This window comes from Callithrix jacchus, chromosome 18 (genome assembly GCF_049354715.1).
Source record: "Callithrix jacchus isolate 240 chromosome 18, calJac240_pri, whole genome shotgun sequence".
In the NCBI taxonomy this organism is placed as follows: Eukaryota; Metazoa; Chordata; class Mammalia; order Primates; family Cebidae; genus Callithrix; species Callithrix jacchus.
This window is the reverse complement of record NC_133519.1, coordinates 22518310-22524309: the sequence shown is the minus strand read 5'-3', so window position 1 is coordinate 22524309 and position 6000 is coordinate 22518310. Positions and strand designations below refer to the sequence as shown.

The 6000-nt window shown below is 45.6% G+C and overlaps 1 protein-coding gene across 6 annotated transcripts in view; it reads left to right on the top strand.

Moving 5' to 3' along the window:
• The first annotated feature begins 2370 nt into the window (after window positions 1-2370).
• LOC103791242 (uncharacterized) overlaps window positions 2371-6000 on the top strand; it is a 101173-nt gene continuing 97543 nt past the window's right edge. For all 6 annotated transcript variants that reach the window (XM_078356166.1, XM_078356160.1, XM_078356167.1 and 3 more), the window contains exon 1: window positions 2371-2594. The gene's annotated coding sequence lies outside the window, so the exon portion shown is untranslated. The remainder of the gene's footprint in view (window positions 2595-6000) is intronic.

Sequence of the window (6000 nt, the reverse complement as noted above, 5' to 3'; positions counted from 1 at the left end):
AGACCCACTGTCTTGTTGGGTTGTATCAGATATACATGAGTTGATTTTTTCTTTTGTTTTTCAATGACACTCAAGCAACTGCAGGGAAATATTTTAAGTACTCTCCGACATAAGTATCTAGGAACCAGTAGTGAAATATATTCTACACAAAAGTAATAGAGTAGTTTTATGCCATAAGACCAAAGTTCCTGGCTCCTGTCCTAGAATAATGTAGTATTGTTTAATTGATTAACAGGTGGACACTAACCAAAAAAAGATAAATATGTATAGAATTAGAGAAATACTGTACAGAATGATGGAGTCTAATGGTGCCTGGAATTTTCAAAATCATCAGAGTAATAATTTTAAATGTGCCCCAAAGTAATACCATAATCCAAAGAAGTTATACATTCATTCGCTTAACTTTGATTCATGAAAATCTTTATATAATTACTGCTTGTTCTTTTGAAACCCTTTCCTACTGTGTAGTTTGTAAAAGCTCAAAATAGATCAAAACTAGTTGTTACCCTATTTACTTCTGTAAACACAAAACTCTGTTAAGGCTTTTAGGTGAAGTAAGCCCAAATATAGGCTATGTTCTGTCATGTATGACTAAAATAAAAACTCAGCCTAAGGAAACTCCTTTTGTAGACGTTATTGGTATTACAAAAAGTATGAAAGTTAGCTGGGCGTGGTGGCGCACAGAGACTGTATCTCCATGCTGCCTACTCCAGGTTGCAGTATGCTCCCAACACACATCTTTAATGGTTTAAAATGGTACTTCAATTTTTCCTTCAGTTTGTATGCTCTGCCAGCTGTATGCTTCCTCTGCATGTTTCCAAAGTGAAGAAAATGAAAAAATCTTTTTTTCTAATACTGTATTAACAGAGAAATCTATATTTTTGGATTAATATTCTTTAATAAGAACCTAACTGAATAGATTGCTCTCTAATTGATTACAATTCCCACTGGAACACTTCCTCCGGTTGACTGAAGGTCCAGGTTTTTTTTTCTTATTCTTCCTTCCATCCTCTATTCAGTTTCAGTTGAGAATCTACCAAACTAAGATTACATTGACCACTCAAGTTTAGGCAGAAAGGGACTGCATTGATTAGTTCAACTGGCTCCTTTTCAAAGAAACTAAAGCCCACGGACCGATTTACCAAAGTGGGTGTATTCTTCTTATCTATGCTGTCCTATTGTTCAAGATCCCAGACTAGTCATAGAGCAAATGGTAGCTGATGGGAACTTCTGGAATGGGTTTAGGTGTGAGGAAGATAAAGGTCTAGTGGCAAGGTCAGCTCTGGAGGTAGGTTACTTGGATTCCAATCTACTTAGTTGTGTGTTCTTGGGCAAATTACATAACTTTTCTGTGCCTCAATTTATTTGAAAGATGGCATATAATAATATCTATCTCACAGCGTAATTGTGAGGATTATTGAGCTATTCTACCAAAAATATTAAAACATGCGGTTAAACTCCCAGTAAACACTATTTTTACCCGAATCACAAACTGCCAAACCCTTAAGTCTTGAGCTCCCAAGGGGAATTAGGAACCCTCCTGTGGCGTTCCTCTTTTAAAAGTCTGCTGAACAAAAGTTGATGTTGCATTTTCAAAGAGCTCAAATGAATTACTTTTATGAAGTTCGGGGCAAATGAATTACACATATATGTGACCCTCCCTCAACCCCAAGAAGGTATTCGGACACGCAGAATTCAAAAGTCTGAGGGTGACTGTGCTCAGGGGGTGAAGAGATGCTTAGAAACCGCCTCTTTGAGGAGGAAGGCAGGACGTTCAATAAGAGCGGCTGGCGACTAAATAACTAAACTTAAACGCAACAAAGGTGAGTCGGTCTCCCTGCGACCACAGGCATCCAAGGCAGGAACACCTCGCTCCACCTGGAAGGCCCAGGTGCAGCTGGAGGGGGACTGAAAGGGTCAGACCACGGGATTGTTCTCAACTTTGGGCTTTTACACAGCAGTTTCAAAGACAAAGGGGCTTTTCAGCTAGGTTTGACTCACCTTCCCCCTCCTCCCAGGCCCAAGCTTGGTCCCCAATGTCCCCAGCAATGCTTGGGACGTCCCTCACTTCGCTCCTTTTTTGGGGGGCCACTGCCCACCCCTAGATTGCCTGCTGTTCCCTCCTAGAGAGAGGTGGATGGCCGTGACATTCCAGGGAGAACAAAGGGAGGAGTGAGGGGGCAAAGACGCCCTTCTAAAGTTTCACCGCAAAAGACATCCCACTCCGCCCGGGAGGCGCCCTCAGGCTACAGCCTTCTGTGAGCCTCCTCCCTTCGCCCCGCCCCTCGGCACGGGGGAGGGGCGCTGTGCGGCCGGCACTCTCTGATTGGTGGTCATGTCAGGGGTCCACGCCCTGATTGTGCCGTGGGCGGCTGTCCGCACCTGAGTGCACAAAGTGGGGAACAGGCGTTGGGAGTTACTGGAAGTCCGAGGCGGGGGAGCGGTCACTCGCAGTGAGCTCGGGCGGCAGCTGGGCGCAAAGTAGAGAGCAGTCCCTAGTTTAAGCCTTTCCGTCGCCCTCCGGCGTCGCCAGTACCACGGACTCCACCCTGCCGCGGCCCCTCGGCGACATGGTGCAGCTGCCATTCGACCAGGTGGGTTCCGGTACCGCGAGGCACCCAGGCATCGGGCACGCGCCCTCGCCGCCCTTTGCGGCCGTGGTGCCGCCAGACTGGGGGCCTGGGAGAGGGGTGGGGACTGGGGCCCGCCGCCGCTGGAAGGGGGAGACAAGCCTGTCCCGGTGACCTTTTGCTCCCGCCGGCCTCCTCCCTGCCTCCGCGGCGTGCGCCCCAGAACCCCATCCGCCGCCCAGAGCCAGGGTGGTCCGGGCGTCGGTGCCAGCGACAGCCCCTGGGAGGGTGTTCGTGTAGACTTGAGGGTGTGCGTGCTGGTCCCTGCCCTCTGCCGCAGCGGGGCTGGGACTCAGTCGTTGGGTCCCTTTGGGTGCACAGGCTGGGATGTAGACTTAGCGGAAGGCTGTGCTCCGGAGAGGCCGGCGTGCTGGTGCCTGCCCTGCGGGTGGCTCTGAACGACCCCCGGAAAGGCTGAGGCGTGGGTCTAGGTGTGAACGGTGCGTTAGAGATGGCGTCGATGGGTACGAGGGGCACAGAGAAGCTTAAGTGCTACTGCACTTTGGCGACAGTTTGCATCGGAGTGTGGTTTAAGAGAGACAGAGGCAACAGTTTCGGGGAGGGCCGATGTTATGAAGAAAAGTGAGAGGGAGTTATCCCCAGGATTCTAGCTGAGAAAGATGCAGCCTTGTAGATAGAAGCAGCCACCCTTACCTCCTGGCTCAACCCTCAAAAAAGCATTTGGCAGTGTTCAGGGAAGGGTGGCATTTAAATGAGGCCAATTGAGTTTGATGGTTAAAGGGCCTAAGGATTCCTGAGAAATCAACAATAATGTGACGGGAAAAGCAGCACCATTTTTATTCAGCAAAGAAAGCTTGGAAGCATTTTGTTGCGAGAATTCAGCATAAGATTTAAGGAAGTTGTTGATGCCGGGTGTGGGAGATAGGGTATTGGTTGCTCTAGCCCCAAGCTAAAGGTAGTTGACTTTGGAAATTTTGCTTACAATTGTTTGTAGTACTTAACCTCCAAGTAAGTGTTTGCACTTTACTAGGGATACTGCTTCACTGTCCTTAGCTGGAATGTGCGCTCGTTGTTAGGCTTAGGGGATTTCATTTATAATAGATTCTCTTACCCAGACTGCTTTTCCTAGCAGCAAAGCTGGAAACCTGACATTAGGGTACAGGCTGCCTTGCACTTTACTCTTTCAAATAAACTTATGTGGAACGAGTGTCAAATACAAAATAATTAAATAGAAAAAAAATAAATAATTCTGCCTTCTGTTGAAATCTCTTATTGCGGTCATGCCCACCTATCTTTAACAGCAGTTATAATGTGTATCCTGTGAATAAATTTCACTATTGGTAGTGAAATTAATCGTGTATTTGAAGAAAATGCTGTTCTCTGTTTATTAATAAATTGATCAGAATTTAGTGTTTTTCATCTTCTCAGCCCTGTGGAAGATCATCGCTGTTTTCCACCCTGACATGCAGTGTAGCATGTCACACTCCTGATTTAAACAGGTTGCTGCCAGTGTATCAGCAAATGCAGGGTAGGTGTCTGTAAAAAAACATATTGCTGATGAGGAGCAAGGGAGATAGCCATATACATTTACATTTCTTTTAGGGAGACCGGCCTGTGTTCACATTCTCTTTCTCTTCCCCCTTTCTTTCCGTTCTCTGAACCGGTGTCTGCCATAGGCTTATCTCTCCTCCCATGCTGAAATATTTTCTTTCTTATGCTAATGTTGTACTGGTCTGAGCATAGAAAGTCAACACCAAGACAAAAGTATGCCAAATTGCAGGGTCTTTATTGCCCGCGGCCACGGAAGACTCGCGTCTCTCCAACCCGTGGCCCGAAAGGAGGGTGTCAAGACCTTTTATACCCATAAAACCACCTCGGGAGTGAGGGTGAGGGGCGGGGGTGGGGGGCTTCAGACGTTCTGAGGGATAGTGGATACTGTGAATCACCTCCTGGGTGGAGGTGAGCGTGAGGGGCTCCGGACATTCCAGTGGATTCCTAGGTGAAGAGGAGGGTGAGGGGCTCCAGACACCCCCGGAAAGGCTGAGGCGTGGGTCTAGGTGTGAACGGTGCATTAGAGATGGCGTTGATGGGTGCGAGGGGCACAGAGAAGCTTAAGTGCTACTGCACTTTGGCGACAGTTTGCATTGGAGTCCTCCGAGGGCCAGGGGACTTTTGACATTCTGATTGTTACTTAAGTGGTTCACAAAAGCCAAGATTAGCATTTGTTTACACATTGTCTGGGTAGGGTGGAAATTACAGTCCTTAATTACTTATTACAAGTTGCAGGGGCCAAGATGGCATGGGTTTTGACTGCCTGCCTGTCACATTTGAGTTGCAGAGAGCAGTTTCAATAGAAAGCCGAGGTATGGTTGAGGTATGCAGTTTTATGGGGCTTTTACCATGTCACACTAATAATACCTTTTTCATAGTAATGAACTCATTTAAACATTTCAGCAATCAGAGAAAGTTCTTTTCAGTACTGAAATAATCAGGAGAATCCGGGGAAGGAGACAGGACTTAAAACTTTTTGACATGTCTGTCTTTGTTTAGCTGAAGGTCTTGAGTTTGTAGCTTGGGACTACTATAAATTTGTACAGCCACGTATAGCCCTAATTTGTGTAGTACAGTTATGTACTGCATAGAGCCAGTGAGGTCATCAGAGCTCATATATGATTTTGGTCCCACGGATTACAAGGGAGCTGAAAAATTCCCATTGCCTAGTGAAGCTGCAGTATTCATAATTTCTTAGTTACTCATGTTTTTGTGGTGATGCTGGTGTAAACAAACTTCCGGTGCAGCCAGTCCCTGTAGAAGTGTAGCATATGCAATTATGTACAGTACGTAATACTTGATAACATTAAATATATTATTGGTTTGTGTATTTCCTACCCATTTTATCATTGTTTTAGTGTGTGCTTCTGTTAATTAAAAAGAAAAGTTAACTATAGAACAGCCTGAGGCGGGTCTTTCAGGAAATATTCCAGCAGGCACTGTCATAATAGCAGGTGACAGCTACATGCATGTTGTTGCCCCTGAAAACCTTTCAGTGTGACGAGATTGGAGGTGGGAGACAGTGATGTGCATGATCTGGACCCGGTGCAGGCCCAAGCTAGTGGGTGTTTTTGTCTTAGTTTTTAAGAAAAAGCTTTAAAATTAAAACTAGAACAAAGCTTATAGAATTAGGATATAAGGAAAGAATATTTTGTACAAATGTACAATGTGTGTTTTAAACTAAGTGCAATTATAGAAGAGTTTTAAAGTTTGTAAAATAAAAAAAGTTAAGAAAGAAGAACTTCTCCGAGTAGCCTAAGTGTAAAGTCTTTATAAAGTCAATAGTGGTGTAGAGCAATGTCTGAGACCTTAGCATTCGTTCACCCCCCACTTCCCCACAACAACTTTTAGTCCTGCA